Source organism: Erinaceus europaeus, chromosome 2 (assembly GCF_950295315.1).
Source record: "Erinaceus europaeus chromosome 2, mEriEur2.1, whole genome shotgun sequence".
In the NCBI taxonomy this organism is placed as follows: Eukaryota; Metazoa; Chordata; class Mammalia; order Eulipotyphla; family Erinaceidae; genus Erinaceus; species Erinaceus europaeus.
The window spans coordinates 130,199,516-130,218,195 of record NC_080163.1 but is presented as its reverse complement, the minus strand read 5'-3'; positions in this window follow the sequence as shown (position 1 = coordinate 130,218,195).

The window sequence follows — 18,680 nt, the reverse complement described above, 5'->3', positions numbered from 1 at the left end:
GCACATACTACAATACACAAAGACAGGGGTTCAAGCCCCTGGTCCCCATCTGTAGGGGAAAGCTTCATGAATGGTGAAGCAGTGCTGCATGTGTCTCTCTGTCTCTCTCCCTCTTTTTCTCCCCCCTTCTCAGTTTGTCTTTGTCTCTTTCCAATAATAAATTAATTAATTTCAAAAGAGTAAAAATTGGCCTCCAATCAAGACAGTTACAAGGATGAATCCCTTCAAACTCAGTTGAGAAGAACTAGATGTGAAGACTTATAGAAAGCAAAGGAGAAAGTGCTTTTGGAAAAATAGAAAATATATGGTTCCTGAAAACTACAGACACAGAACTTCTAAAGATTAACACAGTCCCCTGTGAAGAAGTGCTCTTACAATTAGTCATGTTAAATTGCCAAGGTACATTATCAGCAGGAGCCCACAGCTGCCCCATCTCAGTGCCAGGGAGTGTTATTTTTACTCTTACAGTTACGGCAAGATTCTAATTACTGAAACTGCCAATGTCGCCTTAATTACACTTTAATTTAATGATCACATTGGGCACTGTGTATGACGTGGATTTTTTAAAGTAAAATATTGCAGAGAAGTGGAGGAGAACATAGCTCTCAATATATTGTCATTCGGCCCCTTATGTGTTAAAAATTCAAAACACACATTTTAAAATGCATGTTCATACTTTTCTAACCAGGTATTATTGTATATAATAATAATCAGTGCTTATATTTTTCAGTCCATTAAAATCTATTGGAGCACAACTAGACTGTGCTGGAAATGTTTTATATGTAGTAACAATTTGCACATTTCTTGAATGCCCGATGCACGACTATACTAGTAAAACTCCAGGAGGCTATTATTTTTAAATGGGAGTAGGTGAGCCAGAAAAATAGCTTACTTGGATATTGTGCTGCTTTATCCCATGCATGACCCAAGTTCAAGCCTGTCTCTTACCACACTGGAGGAAGTTTTGGTGCTATGTGGTTACCTTCACTCTCTCTCTGCCTCTCTATCTTCTCTGTTTCTATCTTTTTTTTTTTAATATTTATTCCCTTTTGTTGCCCTTGTTTTATTGTTGTTATTGATGCTGTCGTTGTTGGATAGAACAGAGAGAAATGGAGAGAGGAGGGGAAGACAGAGGGGGAGAGAAAGATAGACACCTGCAGACCTGCTTCACCGCTTGTAAAGCAACTCCCCTGCAGGTGGGGAGCTGGGGCTCAAACCGGGATCCTTACGCCGGTCCTTGTGCTTTGTGCCACCTGTGCTTAAACCGCTGTGCTACCTTTTCAAACTCCCTTTGTTTCTATCTTTAAAAAAAAAAAGGTATGTGTAAGTGTGTGTAAACATCTATGTGCTTTCTATCAGGAATATCAGCATAAGCCCTCTAATGAGCCACTCCAGGAATTTATCCTCCCTATAAAGTAACAATGATATGGACTGTCCCACTCTCTGAAGGGAGGCTGGGTCATCCTATGCTGCCACTCAAGGAAGACTGTGACCATGGACTTTAAACTCAGATCTATAAGGACTCAGAGGTTACACAGGCTCCTGTACTAAATATGGATAGATAGGAGTCCTAGGTCAGGTTGATGGAGTAAACATTTAATTTTATTCATAGATTTTCTTCAAATTTGGGAGGTACTCTCTGCCCTAGTCTAGCTTTCTAGATTTTTTCTCAACTCTGACACCATCTTCCCATACAATATATTATGTTAGCTATTAAACTCAAGCAAAACCTATGAAAGTCATTGGCCCCTAGGAGCATACCTAAAATAGACTTACTTGGTTATTATCTTTTTGGTTCCTATTCACTAATAATTTTGTCCTGATTTATATCTTACCTTCTTTCAGCCACCAAGTTGCAGATGATATCATGATACCATCCTGACTTCTCTAGGCAGATAAACTCACTAGTGTGTCCTGGAATCTCGCCTCCCCAGAGCCCTACCCCACTAGAGAAAGATACAAACAGGCTAGGGGTATGCATAGTCCTGCCAATGTCCATGTCCAGAGGAGAAGCATTACAGAAACCAGAACTCTCACCTTATGCACCCCAAAAAGAATTTTGGTCCATACTCCCAGAGAGGGAGAAGAGTTAGGAAAAGATGATCAGAGGGCTCTGAACTCCAATTCCATCAGGATTCAGAGAAAGAAGAGGAAAATAAGGAGGGACATTTGGAAGTACTAATAGATGTGTAGGTGTGACATAGAAAGGAACAGAAGGCCGGGCCATAAAAAAGCATATATATATATATATATATATATATATATATATATATATATATATATGGAGAGAGAGAGAAAGATGGAAATAAGTCAATCCATATCTGTGACCTTGGGAGAACTACTGTAGCTCCCAATGGAGGGAATAAGGATACAAAATTCTGGTGGTGGGAACAGTGTGAATTATACCTCATTATCTTATAATTTTGTAAATGAATATTAAGTCACTAATAAAATTTGAAAAATAAAGATCTGCATGCTAAACAATCTCTGAAATAGTAATAATAATCAGTTAGAGTTCATCAACAATAGATTTCTGTGTGAGATAGATAGCTCACCTGGGAAAACATCTGTTTTGCCATATACAGAACCCAGGCTCAAGTCCAGCCCCACTGCACTATGGAAAGTTTTGATGCCATCATGTCTTTCCCTCTGACCCTCTATCTCTCACTTCCTATCTGAAAAAATGTGGCCCTGAGTAATACAGCTCTGGAGGATAAAAAAAATAATCTTTTTGTGATGCAAATCATAAAAGGTTCAATATGGAATTTACCTTATAAAAGATCTCATTCATCTCTTTTGTTCTATTAGCAAGGAGAGTGAGGCTCACAGAGGTCAAGGCTTTACCAAGCTGTACAGTAAATTAGTGACAGAGTTGACATTATAATCCAGGGGCTCTGAGATTCAAGGCTGTCAGAAGCCAAATCTTGAGCAGCCTTTGAAAGAAGAAAAGAGAAAAAAATGCACATGTGTGAGTGTTGGAGTGTTTCTGAGGTAGCAAATCTAAGGATATCCACAAATAAATCACATCTCCAGTATGCCTAAAGACAGAAGCACAGGCTCATGTCAGGAATTTTTATGTAAACAGAAAAGAATGACACAGAGAAGAGAAACTTGGACAATTAGGATAATGAGAGAAGTGGGGTGTAAACAATTTATGAAAAGCCACATTCAGGAACCTTAGTTTCAATAAACAATCAGGAGCCACTTAAAACCATGCTTTACATAATCAAAACTTATTTTGTTGACCAACAGGGAAGGGACTTAGAGGTTACAAGGCTCTGGTGCTAAATATTCATATATATATATATTCATTCATTCCCTGGAGCAGGTGGATAGAGATAAATAGTTAATTTTAACCAGAGACTTTTTTTTCAAGAACAGGAGCTACCCCCTGCCCTAATCCAACCTTCTAGCCCTTTTTCTCTACTCTGACATCATTCTCTCAGACAATATTCTTATCCAACTTCAGGCTAGCTAACACAGTTTTACTCAAGCAAAACTATTTTTTGTTTCCTGATCATTAACCATTTTGTCTCAACTTAAGTCATGCCACCTTCCAGACACCGGGCTTCAGATGCTACCATGACTCCACCCCAACTTCTCTGGGCAGATGACCTCACCAATGTGTCCTGGACCCTCGCATCTCCAGAGCTCTGTTCCACTAGGGAAAGACACAATAGGCTGGGAGTATGGATCGACTGGTCAGCATCCATGATCATTAGAGAAGCAAATACAGAAGCCAAAACTCCTATCTTTTGCTCCCTAAAAACAACCTTGATCCATACTCCCAGTGGGGGAGAAGTGATAGGATGAAGATAAGAGGACTCTGCACTCCAGTTCCATCAGCACCCAGAGAGACAGAAGGAAAAAGGAGAGGGACATATGGAGGTAGTTATGTTGTCATGAGTGGCTTGGAGGAGAGGATAGGATTGAATCAGAAAAAAAGAAAAGGTGGTGGAGGGGCAACTATGTATAAATGTGGACAGATAGTTGTAGAGATGAAGGTTGGCCCATGTCTACAACCTTAGGGGAACTGTGGTGGCTTGCAGTGGGGAGACTGAAGATTCAGAACTCTGGTGGTGGGAACAGTATGGATTCAAACCCCTGTTGACATGTAATTCTGTAATATAAAAATAAATAAAAAAACATTTTGTTTATAAATCTTGCTTCTATAAGTAGGACCTATTAGTGATGGGAAAAGCTAGAACAGGCAAAAGGAGGCTTGTTGGGAGTAAGTTACTATGAAAAACAGGAATCACAAAGGGATTTTGATGCAAAAAATATGAAAGAAAATGGAGCAACAGTTAGTGGAAGAAAATTGCCTAAAGATTTTACTCAGTATTCAAAGTAAAGATACTTTTTTAAATATAAGAATATAATTTTGTAAGTCAAAGCATTAGTGAAAATTGCAGTTTGGGAAGTAAGGAATAAACTTCTATAAAGTATCTTTAAATTGGATGGCAGTAAGTCTGTCTCCCAGCTCGAAATATCATAAGAAGGAAAAACAAAAATTCAGTTGTAACATTAGTAGGGCTGGATATAGAAGTGTGAGAGAAAGAGAACCATACATTAAAATTTAAATTCTTGGGGCCAGGTGGTGGTGCACTTGGTTGAGCGCACACCTCACCATACACAAGAACCTAGGTTCAAGTCCCCAGACTCCCCTTTCAGGGAGAAAACTTCAGGTGTGGTGAAGCAGTGCTACAGGTGTCTCTCCTTCACTCTCCTCTGTCTCCCTCTTCCCCATCAATTTCTCTCTCAAATAAATAAATAAAATATTAAAACAAGTTTAAAGCAAACAAAAAATTTTGTTCTCTTCAAAACCCTGAATACTAACACCCAGTAAAAGCATAGGTCATCAAATCTTAGCTAGGTCAAGTCCAGAAAAAAGTATTTAGGCCAAAATATAATATATTTTACTTTGGTAGCTTTTAAAAATTAGAAAATGATACAAACCATTCCAACACTAATCTGATACTACAGAGTCAACTTTAAGATTATCAAAAAATAATCATCTATAGCTGTAGCTCCACGAGGCAAATGTTACTCTTTAAGGGGCATAAAGCTGCCTTAGCATCAGGCTTACTATAGAAGACAGCTCGAACAGAAATATTTGCCCTGCTTAAGCCTTTAAAAACTTATAAAAATATCAAATAAATGTATCTCATCTGGCTCTCCTGAAATAACATCCCTGAGAAGAAAAAGTATATCAACTCTCCTGAAAAGGAAATGCTTCCCCAGAGGCCTGGTCTCTCTTTGTAAAGAAGACTTTTTGTCAAAGCTCTTGGGGAAGTTTATGTAAAGCCAGATGGGGCAAGTTTTTCCTTTTATTGTCTTCACCTCTAATTGATGGGTATCTAGAGAGAGTCTGACTCATAAAGTGCATGGAACCATCTTCATCTACATTCTTTTCAGTTCTTTCCAAGAGGTTTATTTTTCTGGAAGTCTACTCCATTCTCCGAGAGTAGAATCAATGCAATGCAATTAAAATGAGCAAATCACATTGCAAATCACCACCTTCAGTTTCTACAAGCTTCCTCTTAAAATCCACAAAGGCTTTTATTGCAGTTTCCCTTTCTCCACGGAATTCAAATTGCTGCAAATTCTTAGAAAGGTACATAAGTTCAAGAAAAATGTAACTGTTAGGATCAATATTTAAAATGACCCTTAAAAACCATCCTTTGTCTCCAAATGCTACCTTTGGGGATAAATATTGCCTATTTCCATGTTACTTTCCAATACCGGACAATGTTGTCAGATTTATACTTTTCCTTCATCTTACTTGTTCAATACAACCCATAACGGAAGCATAAATAAGTCTCAAGGGAAAATCCAGCTTCCAAGATCGCATAGGCATACTTATGTGGAGTGAATGTTACCCATACCCAGTTCACCTCTCCCATAGTACTTCCTACTATAGTATATGCTCCTCATTCCTGCATGAAAGACTAATTGAAAGTTCTGGGGATGTGCGGCTGGATGATGGCATACTCAGTAGAATGCACACATCACGTTCAAGACCCTTGTCACCTACAGGGGAAGCTTCACAAATGGTGGGTGGAGATATTTTTCCTCTTAGTATCTCTCTTCCTCACTCTTTCCCTCTCTGTCTCTCACCTTTTACCAAAAAGATAGAGAAAGGAAGGAAGGAAGGAAGAAGGAAGGAAAAAAGGAAGGGAGGGAGGGGAGGAGGGAGGGAGGGAGGAAGACGGAAATTAGAGTTAAGGGAAAGAAAGGAAAGGGAAAGGAAAGAAAATCAGAAAAGTGGTAGAATTGTGCAGGCACCAAATCACAGTGATAGCACTGCTGGCAAAAAAAGGAAAAGTAATTTCTGAGGAAACAAGGATAGAAGGTATTTGGGGAACAAATATCCTCATTTTTTTCTTATTTGGATAAGTCAGAGGTTTGTCACTTCTTCTTCTTCTAGCGTTTGCCCTTCTTCCGTAGCGAGTCAACAGCGTCAGGTTGAAAGCTGTCAGGAGCTGCTTGTTGCTGGCTTTGAAAGTGACTGGGATCCATGTGGATTCAGTTGGCTAGGAAGGATTGTCAGTTTCCCCAATGAATGGGTACTCACGGGATGCACCACGAGAAGGTCGATCCAATGCATCCCAGGTTTGTCACTGATATCAATGTTTACAGAAATGACTCAGTTTCCATGTCCTGTTGGCAAATCACTCCATAAATACAACCTTGATTGGCTTCCTTTCCTTTCTTATCTCTTTTCTTTCTGTCCCCTGGAATTAGTTATACGCATGTGATATCTGCCTTATAGTCAACCAAAATGGGTTATTGCAGCATAGGCCCAAGGAAGATTAGGTAAAGAAAGGATCAGGAAATATAGAATCTGCCCCACTCCGTATCAAGTCTCCTAATTGTGGAATTAAAACAAGTAGTATGTGACACCAAAAAGTCACAGGAACAGCTGGGTAGAATAGACAGCCTTTCTGTGGCTGGGAAAATAAATTAACTGGTAGAGTATCTTTAATGTTTTATGTTTCCAATTCAATCTCTGCTTGTACCAGAGTGGTACTCTTGTTCCTGTTCCTGTTTCTCTCTCCTCTCTCTCTCTCTCTCTCTCTCTCTCTCTCTCTCTCTCTCTCTCTCCCTCTTTCCCTTTCTCCCTCTCCCTCTCTCCCTCTCTCCCTCTCTCCCTTTCCCCTCCTTCCCCTTCCCTCCCTCACTTCCTCTCCTCTCCTTCTCCCTCTCTCCTTTTTCTCCATCTCAGTCTCTGTCTCATGTGTAACACTATCAAATGTAATGAATAGAATAAATCTTGAAATAAGAAAAAAAAGGTTTACTTGCTATAAAACTTGCAAATGTAGAAGCAAAGCTCATTAGCTAAGACTGCAGATCAAGTTTCAGAGTGGAGAAAGGGGTGTCTATGTGCCAAGTAGAGTGAAAATGATGCAATATATTTAGGGATTTTTCAGAGAAAATTATAAATGTAGAAGATGAAGAATGGTGAGCATACACAGCTGAGAAACACTTACCCATATGTCATATATACAGACATGTGGAGAAGACACAACTTCAGGGGTGTATTTCTTTTTTAAAAAAATATTTATTTATTCCCTTTTGTTGCCCTTGTTTTTTTGTTGTTGTTGTTTTAGTTATTATTGTTGTCGTCGTCATTGGATAGGACAGAGAGAAATGCAGAGAGGAGGGGAAGACAGAGAGGGGGAGAGAAAGATACCTGCAGACCTGCTTTACCGCCCATGAAGTGACTCCCCTGCAGGTGGGGAGCCAAAGGCTCTAACCTGGATTCTCCCGTGGGTCCTTGAGCTTTGTGCCTTTTGCTGCACTACCGCCCTACTCCTAGGGGTGTATTTCTTACAACATTAAAAATAAGAAGGATAACTCCTTCCTTGTCAAGGTAATTCTTTGCATGCAGTCTTTACTGACTATAGTAGTACAGTTGCCAACTGGGAAGGGGTTGTCAAACTGTCTTAATTATTAATGTTTATCCAATTTAACTTTCTTCAAGACTAGAAAGCTCATCTCAATCTACGAGGTAAAAAAGCACAATCTTGTCCTAAATTTTGAGTATTTGCTTACAAATTTCACTTAGAACAGGTGAACGTATTTTCTCAACATCAAATCTTCTAGTGGGCAGCATTATCAATTTCCTCTACTCATTTATTCTCCTCTTCCAGTTCCTGAGCGTGTATGTAAGTGCCATAGAAGCAATACCAAATGTTTTCCATCACAGTGGTAAATAAGAGATATTTTCTTTGGGACACAGTGTAAATTTCAGGTTAGATCTCAAATGATCATACCTTCTTAGAATCTGCCTTACTCACTAATCTTCAAATACATTCATTTATAAATTAGAGAACCTGTTGCCCCACCACTACCAATATTATCAGTGAATGTATATATTATGGGTGGTATCTGCAGGACGATTTTACATTTCCTAGTGTTCATCCTCCCCACTCCCCCGGCCTTTTCTTTTTTTCTGTGGGAGATGGAGAGAAACAGAAAGGGAGAGAAAGGCAGAGATAGATCTGTTGCACTGCCCTATCACTCATGAAGCTTCCCTCCTTTAAGTGGGTACCAGAGGTTTAAACCTGGGTCCTTGCACAACATAATGTATGCACTCTACAAGGTGTGCTAAAACTCAGTCTCTTAGAATTTGAAATTTGAAGACTTACATTAGTTGGCATATTCTCTCTGTATAAATCCAGCAAAATTTGTGTACAGTTTAAGTTAACATCCTTTACAAGAATTGAGGTAAATATTTTCAGTCTTTAAAAATCATAAGAAGTTGGGATGAAACTGGAAATATGTACATGCCAAAGCCTTCCTTAGGTGAATTTTCTAAACCTTTTTTACTTCCATCTAGAGATTTACTGTTTATCAAGAAAATTAGACAGTTTTTAGCTATTCAGTGACAGAATGGACAGTAGGGTAATTCTGGTCTTAATGACTGATTATATGCTCATCCCTCAGCAACAGACCTGGATGCTCCTAGCAATGGCTTCTTCTTCCAAATGTTCCCCCTCGGACTAAACTTCACAATCCAAGTGAATTTAACTGCTTAATTTAATACCCACTTTGCTCAATTCATTTATCATCGTTTGGCTGATTTCTTTCCAAGTGGCAGATATTTGGGCGTAAATATTTTCTATTCCATGGGTAAGATATAGCCCTGGGTAACTCATCAGGGATAGCGCTAAACTATGCGAAATGATAGACTATTTTTCCTTCGTATTACCTTCCTCCAGGTAAACTACTCTGCAGATTAGTAACTGGTTTTCCTTGATTTATTTTTGAAGGTTACTCCACATTACTTCACACAGTATTTTTCTATGAATTATGCATGATGTTCAGTTCCAACACCCAGAAAAGGCTGTGGACTATAACTTCTCCTCTTGTAATTTACATTATATCACCATGAATGACTTAAGCTTCTAATTTTTTCTTTCAGAAGATACAGCTTGATACTCAAATGGGAGATCTTGGAGTCACCTGATAATATTGCAGTTTAGCACCATAAATTTTATTTCAAGATTTGTATTTCCATGTTCTAATTTTAGACCTCAAATAAATGAGAAATAAATATATACAGCCTATAATGACCCCCATAATATAAAATATCTCAAATGTGCATTACTTCTTTTTTTCTATATGCAACCAGAAGTTGGGAGAAAAAAAAATCACTCATGTAAAAGATAGAGGAAAAAAGCAAATGAACTAAATAAAACTGGAAAAATTTTTACTATAAGCTTGATTAGCAGTTATCACAGTGGAAGGAGGAAGTCTGGCAGTTTGGCTGGGTGTAAATCAAGATAAAAATCAAATAGATGATTTTTCAATGATACACATTTGAAACCTGCATAAATTACATCAAAGTGATACTTGAATTAATAAAATGACTAAAAGCAACTGAGAGATAACTCACTCAATAGATTACAAGCCTTATTGTGTGGCAGGCTCTGGGTTTGTGCCCTAGTACCACATGGGAATATCACTGATGGCAGAGAAGTAGTTGGTGTCTCTCCTCTCTCCTCTGCCTTTCTCTCCCTTCCTGTTTCTCTCCATCTCTCACAGAAAGAAAGGAGGATGGAATGCTGAAGCAGAAGCTTGCTGAAATTTCCTCAAATAAATTGCAAGAGATACCTGGCAGGCACTGCCTCACACCAGCTCTGCTCATTTCTGACACCAGCACCTGCTTGCAGAGCTGGGTCCACTAGGTCATCTGGCAACACCTGACCTCAGTATCTTTATTTACTTTTCATTTCTTCTCTGGCGTCTCCATCAGAGATGCCTTTTCTTCCCCTAATTTCTTTTTCTGTCACCAGGATTATCGATTGGGTTCAGTGCCTGCACTACAAATCTACAACACCAAATGGCCATTTCTCTCCCCCCTACCTCTCCATATATATATTGAGAGAGATATGATTAGGATAGGATAGGATTTAGAGAGGAGAGGGAGACAGAGAGGGAGATAACTGCAGACATATTTCTTTTTTTAATATATATTTTTAAATATTTATTTATTTATTCATTCCCTTTTGTTGTCCTTGTTTTATTGTTGTAGTTATTATTGTTGTTGTTATTGATGTTGTTGTTGTTGTTGTTGGATAGGACAGAGAGAAATGGAAAGAGGAGAGGAAGACAGAGAGGGGAAGAGAAAAACAGACACCTGAGACCTGCTTCACCGCCTGTGAAGTGACTCCCCTGCAGGTGGGGAGCCAGGGGTTCAAACTGGGATCCTTTGCTGGTCCTTGAGCTTTGTGCCACATGCGCTTAACCTGCTGCACTACCACCTGACTCCCAGATCTATTTCATCACTAGTGAAATGTCCTCCTTCCAGGTGGGAAGTGGGGTCTTGAACCCCAGTCCTTGTATATGGTAATATGTGCACTTAAACAGGTGCATTGCTGTCTGACCTCCTCCTTTTTTTTTTTAAAGATAAAGAGAGGCAGAAAGTGAAAGATATCACAACAGTGAAGCTTCCTTCAGTGCAGTGGGAGCTGGACTTGTCCTGGATCCTGTACATGGCAGAGTAGTGCACTATCCAAGGGAGCTATTTCACCAACTCTAAAAAAATTAAAGATGTATTTATTTATTTAATTTTATAAGACAATAAGAAATTGAGAGGGGAAGGGGGCTGCAGCACTGCCTCACTGTTCATGAAGCTTCCCCCTTACAGGTGGAGATAGAGGGCTTGAACCCATGTCCTTATGCATGGCAACATGTGTGCTCAATCAGGTGTGCCCCAACCCAGCCTCCACAAAGATTTTTATTGAGTCTGGGAGATAGGTTAGCTGGTAGAGCACATTCTTTATTGTACATGGGACCCTGGGCATGAGTATTAGCATCACATACATGGTAGCACATGGGTGGTACCAAGAGAATTTCACAGATGGTATAGCAGTGCTGTGGTGTTTCTCTCTCTCTCTCTCTTTCTGTGTGTGTGTGTGTGTGCGTGTGCGTGTGCGCGCGTGCGCGTGCGAGTGCATCTTCCTCCCTTTTCTTTCTAAAAATAAAAAAAAATGGGCTAGGAGGCCACTCAGCAGTACCACACATGTATGAGGCCCTGAATTCACATCCCAGCATCATATAAAAATCATTTTACTTAAACAACATTGTTTTATGACTTTATACAGGTTTCAAGTGAACAGAATCATAAATCAACAACCATTTGCACTACATCATATTCTCCACCAAAAGTCGAGTTTCCATCCCTCACCACAAAATTGATCTACCTAACTTATGCATGCCTATCCACCCCCTCTCCTCCCTTTCTGGTACCTATTAATTTGTTATTGTCTCAGAATTTGCTTTTGGTTTTGCTTTCTTTGTTCATTTATTTGGTTTCATTTTTTATCATTTTTATTGGGGGTGGTTAATAGTTTACAATGTGGATATTAGCACATTGGATACAATTTCTTTATGTACCAATACCCCAAAGTTCTCTTCTTCCCCTACCTCCCTTCCTTTCCCAGGGTCCTTCGATTTGATGCAATACACCATACCCAGTCCACATTTCACTTTGTGTTTCCTTCCCTTTCCCTCTTTATTAAGTCCTGCCTGTAAGTGAGATCACTTTGTAGTTTTCCTTCTCTTTTTTAATACTTTTTATTTATTTATTTATTTTCCTTTTTGTTGCCCTTGCTGTTTTCTTTTTTATTGTTATTGTAGTTATTATTGATGTTGTAATTGATGTCGTCATTGTTAGATAGGACAGAGAAATGGAGAGAGGAGAAATGCTCTTTTTGGCTTATCTCACTTAACATGATGTCTTCAAGTTTCATTCAATATGATATAAAGAAGATTATGTCATCATTTTGACAGCTGAGTAGTATTACCTTATGCATATTTACCTCAACCTTTGTAGGCACTCATCTGTTGTTGGACATCTGAGTTGCTTCTAGGTTTTGGCTATTCCAGAGTGTGCTGCTATGAACATAGGTTTACACAGATCTCTTCTAATAGGTATATTTTGTTTTCTTTAAATAATCCCCCAGGTAAGATATTGCTGGGTCATATGGTAGGTCCATTTCTAGTGAGCTGAGAAATCTCCAAACTGTTTTCCACAAGGGTTGGGCCAATTTGGATTCCCAAGCAGAAGTGTCTCTTTTCCTACACATCCTCTCCAGCACTTGTTGTCTGTCCTTTCAAATGTATGATATTCTTATAGGTATAAAGTGGTATTTCATTGTTGCTTTTACTTGCAAAGTCCCACACCTTAACATGTAGATATAGTGGTGGTTAATGGGTGGAAATTCTGAGGCATATTCTGAATTTTTCATAAAGTGGCATTGATTTATCCTTCTTCATTATATTATAGTCCCCTGACTGGTAGTATTATTCCTTGAGATCACTCCACCTGCATATAAGAAAGGTGGGGGGAAATCTAGCAAAGGAATAAACTCATTTTCATTCAAAGATAAAGCAACTGAGTATTATATTTGTTCCCATTTAAATGAGTCTATTAAAGAACTAAAAAAGTGTTCCATGTAGAGAGGAAAAGAAATTCTGTGGTTTTCATGTAGAATTTTAAGGTTTTTGGGTTGGCTGCAGTTTAACTGCTTTTGTGCTTCTCTCAAGAAATAACAAGATTTGTTGAGTGCACTCATTACAGTGCACAAGGACATGGGTTCTAGCCTCCAATCCCCACCTGCAGTAAGGAAAAGCTTCGTGACTGGTGAAACAGTGCTGCAGATTTCTCTTTCTTTCTCTCTGTGCCTCTACCTTCTCAATTTCTCTCTCTCTTTCATAACTACCCAATAAATAAATAAAAATTATTAAAGAAAGAACAAGGTTTGAAAGGGTGTTTTGTGCTGGGTATGGGGTTCTCTGGTAGAGCATAATATTATGCTTGCATGTGAGAGCTCTCAAGTTTGAGTCTTGACACTGCATGTGTTAGAATAATGTTTTGGTTCCCTTTCTTAAGTAAATAAATCTAAAATGAGCATTTCATTCTTTAATATAGCAAATAGAAGAGATGATATAATCCCAAGAATATTTAATCTTTGGAAATTATAGGAATATGTTTGCATCTATCTATAAAATAGGTGAATTTTAACTATACAGAGTTTTTTTTTTTAATGATTGCATTGCACAATTTGTGAGTTAGAACCTCATGAAACATTAACTTTCATACTAATGGTCAGTGTATATGGAAGCATATGAGGGTAGGAGTAAAACCCAGACTTCCCTGTATCTCCACTAAAGAAAATGAATTTCTGTAAAAATTTAACATAATAAGGAACAGAAAACCCTGATGCAAAAGTTGTTTTTCACTTAATGTATCACAAAAGACTCCACCCAAGCACTCTGTGCCTTATTTTTCTAACAAATATACTATGACCATAATAACAAATTTCTTAGAGAAAGAAATCTCTACTGAAAATTATTTTGTCTTCAGTCATGAATACTGCTTCAAACTTCATATGTACATTCTGCTTGATGAAGTTCTTTTTCTAAATACTTTTTCAATTTTCAGATAATGTAAATCGTTTAAAACTATTAAAATGAAAAGCACTACATTGACATCTATAAGATAATTCCACTTATGGATATTAGGTTGCTTTTCTTTTTATTTTGATTATTTACATAAATTTTTAAAATGCACTCAGCATCTCAGAAAAAATTCATTTTAAATGACATGTTTGAATTGGCAATGCTTTTGAATGAAACAGTTTCACAGCAAGTACTATTTTTGTCATTCATTTATATGGAGAGTTACAAAACAGTAATTTTATTTAAATAAATTATACATACATTATGCATTTCCAGTAAGTCCAATATTTTTTTCTTTTTCAGTATTTCATGAAAAAATCCCTTTTATAATAGGCTCCCTAAATTAGTAGAATTAAAGAAATTGAACTCCAATTTAAAGCTGTAGAAAAATACAATTTAAATATTCATAATTCATTTATTGATTTTTAATTTTCTTCTCATAGTGAATTTCACAGTTAGTTTTAAAATTTTGCTTAGATTTTTAAAATATTTTATTTATTTATCTATTTATTTAGGACAGAGACAGAGAGAAATGGAGAGAGGCGGTTAGGAGAGGTTGAGGGGCAGGGGAGAGACATCTGTAGCACTGTGTTACCACTCATGAAGCTTCACTCTTACAGGTGGGGATGAGGGGTCAAAATTTATTTTTTAAATATTTAGTTAATAGCCATTGTGAGAGCGATCAGAACAGCTCTGGATTAAGTAGTGCTGGGATCAAACCTAGAGTGTTATGCATGTAAGTTCTGCACGCTATTGTTGATCCCTGATCTTCCCCTAAATTAATTATTTATTATCTTTACTTATCGGATAGAGACAACCAGAATTTGACAGCTTGAGGGGCAAGAGAGAGAGAGAGAGAGAGAGGGACCTGCAGCACTGCTTCACCAATTGCAAAGCTTTCTCCCTGCAGGTGAGGCTTGAACCCTGGTCCTTGTGCATTATAACATGTGCACTTAATTATGTGCACCACCACCTGTTAACCCCAAAATTAATTTTTTAATTCAAGTGATATTCCTTGGAGACATAACCCAAAGAAGACATGTGATGGGTTATAGCTTCCTCTATTTATAGCATTAGATAAATATTTGTGTGTTTTTTTAGGCTTTACTGACACTAAGAAAACAAATGGGGCTGGATGTAGAATACTTTCTGAAGACAGGATTTAAAAATATCATTTTTCAGGTTAGAGAAATGACCTTCAAGGCTCCCCAAAGGTGTCAGTATGACTAATGCATATTTTATAGAAGTCAACTTGATACAGAAACCAAGTGGACATAGAACTCAATTATAAACAAATATATATAGATATACACTCAGGCAAACGTGTGTATCCCATATTCTTACAAAAAAGCTATTTATGAAAGCTTACTTCCATAATAAAACAACACTGAGTATCTTTATCACCGCAGACAATACTACAAAGTAAATTCTATCATTTCACTAACACTATAATATTGCTTTAAAAGTATAGTTGAAAGTACAGACTCTGGTATATCCATAGAGTAGTATTATTATTGGGTTATAGAAAATTAAGAAATTCTTGATTCATATAACAATATGAATTGATCTTAGATGTATTTTGTTAAGTGAAAGAAGTCCAACTCCATAAACTACATATTAGATGTCAGGTTCTGGAGTGGGCGGGTCTCAATGGTGCCATGAGTCAGGCTAATTAGGCTAGCCAGGTTCTGGTGTGGGCAGAACATTAAAAAACATTATTTAGCAATTTTAGAAAGCGAAGCAGATCTGGGAGATATTTTCCATGTATTTTTAGAGTTAGCATCAAATGTCATTTAGAGAATTTAACCAGTCAGGTTCCAGTGTGGGCGGAACTCACAGTTGCCTTAAATCAATCTTATTAGCCAATCAGTGGGTGGAGCTCATTTAAAAACTACATATTACTATGATATCATTTGTGTGACATTCTGGAAAACCCAGCTCTAAGGAAGGTGAACAGATTCAGATCCGTGGTTGTTAAAGGTTGAGTGTAGAAAAAGGACTTATGGGGGTCGGGCGGTGGTGCAGTGGGTTAAGCACACATGGCACAAAACGCAAGGACAGGAGTAAGGATTCCGGTTGGAGCCCCCGGTTCCCCACCTGCAGGGGAGTCGCTTCACAGGTGGTGAAGCAGGTCTGCAGGTGTCTATCTTTCTCTCCCCCTCTCTGTCTTCCCCTCCTCTCTCCATTTCTCTCTGTCCTATCCAACAATGAACAACATCAACAATGGTAATAATAATAACCAAAAGGAGGCTACAACAACAAGGGCAACAAAGGGGGTAAAAATGGCCTCCAGGAGCAGTGGATTCATGGTGCAGGAACCGAGGCCAGCAATAACCCTGGAGGAAAAAAAGAAAAAAAAATTTAAAAAAAAGAAGAAAAAAAAAGAAAAGAAAAAGGACTTATCTACAAGACAACTATATAGAGGGATGAATGTGAGTGCAGAGCTGTTCTATAGAATACGCTGATGATCAGCTCTATGCATTTCCACACCATAGGGAATGAATTAAAATGTTTTAAAAACTTGTCTCAGGGTAGGGCGTAGCACACCGGGTTAAGAGCACATGGCAATAAGCGCAAGGTACGGCTTAAGGATCCTGGTTCCAGCCCTCAGTTCCCCACCTGCAGGGGGGTTGCTTCAAGGGAGGTAAAGCAGGTCTGCAGGTGTTATCTATATCTCTCCCTCACTATCTTCCCCTCCTCTCTCGAATTCTCTCTGTCATATACAATAATAGCAATGGCAATAATAACAATGACAACAACAAGGGCAACAAAATGGGAAAAACGGCCTCCAGGAGCAATGGATTCATAGTGCAGGAACTGAGCTCCAGCAATAACCCTGGAGGCAAACAAAAAAAAAAAAAGGAAAAGAAAAAGAAAAGAAAGAAAAAAACCTTTTCTTTGTTATTACCGAATTCACACAGGTAAACTTTGTTGGTCTGCTTCTAAATTCTGCTTCTAAGACCCTTCTGTTTCATTGGTTTAATACCCCTGCTTAACACTGTATTCTATTTACATAACAACTGTTAACTAAGCACCACCCTACCTCCAGGGCATTGGTTTAATCCTCACTGTTTTGCACACTTTTTGCTTCTCCCCACCCCCTATCCTACATACATCCTCTTCAACCTGACACTTCCACCTCAGGATATATAAGGACAGGATTGTGATTAGAGATATCTTAGATTACTCTGTGTTCCACATGAATAAAGACTGAACTGTGCACCACTCAGCCATGAGTCCCTGGTTGTCTCTCTCTACCACCCGTGAAGCTAGCCCAGCCCGGCAAAAATTGATGTACAAATAAATACACATTGTTTTCAAATCCACATAACAAGGATAGACCACATGTTAGGTCACAAAGACAGCATCAATAAATTCAAGAGCATTGAAATCATCCCAAGTATCTTCTCTGACCACAGTGGAGTAAAACTAACATTTAACAACAAACAGAAAATTATTAAAAGACACAGAATTTGGAAACTAAACAACATACTCCTTAAGAACCACTGAGTCAGAGAATCACTCAAGCAGGAAATTCAAATGTTCCTGGAAACAAATGAAAATGAAGATAAAACCTATCAAAATATTTGGGACACAGCTAAAGCAGTATTGAGAGGGAAACTTATAGCAATACAATCACATATTAAACAACAAGTAAAAGCTCAAATGAACGACCTTAATGCACACCTCAAGGACTTAGAGGAAGAGGAACAAAGTAACCCTAAAGCAACCAGAAGGACAGAAATCACTAAAATTAGAGAAGAAATAAACAACATCGAAAATAAGAGAACCATACAAAAGATCAATGAAGCAAATGTTGGTTCTTTGAAAGATTAAAAAAAATTGACAAACCCCTAGCCAGACTCAGCAAACAAAAAAGAGAGAAGACTCAAATTAATAATTGTAAACGATGGAGGAGATATCACAACTGACACCACAGAAATCCAGAGAATCATGTGAAACTTCTATGAAGAACTATACGCTACCAAGCTAGAGAATCTGGAAGAAATGGAACAATTCCTAGAAACATATACACTTCCAAAATGGAACCAAGAAGAACTAGAAAACCTAAATGCACCAATCACAGACAAAGAAATTGAAACCATTATTAAGAATCTCCCCAACAACAAAAGTCCTGGAACAGATGGCTTCACAAATGAATTCTACAAAACTTTCAGGAAACAGTTAGTACCCATACTTCTTAAGCTTTCCCATAAGATTGAAGAAATAGGAATACTCCCTTCCTACTTCTATGAAGCCAAAATCACCCTGATACCAAAATCAGATAGGGACACAACAAAAAAAGGAAAACTACAGACCAATATCTCTGATGAACATAGATGCCAAAATATTAAACAAGATCTTGGCTAACCAGATACAGCAGCATATCAAAAAGATTGTTCATCACGACCAAGTGGGATTCATCCCAGGTATGCAAGGCTGGCTCAACATCCATAAGTCAATCAATGTCATTCACCGCATCAATAAAATCAAAGCCAAAAACCACATGATTATCTCAATAGATGCAGAGAAAGCCTTTGACAAAATCCAACAACCATTCATGCTCAAAACTCTACAAAAAAATGGGAATAGATGGGAAATTCCTCAAGATGGTGGAATCTAGATATAGCAAACCTACAGCCAACATCATACTCAATGGACAGAAGCTGAAAGCATTTCCCCTCAGATTAGGGAATAGACAGGGCTGT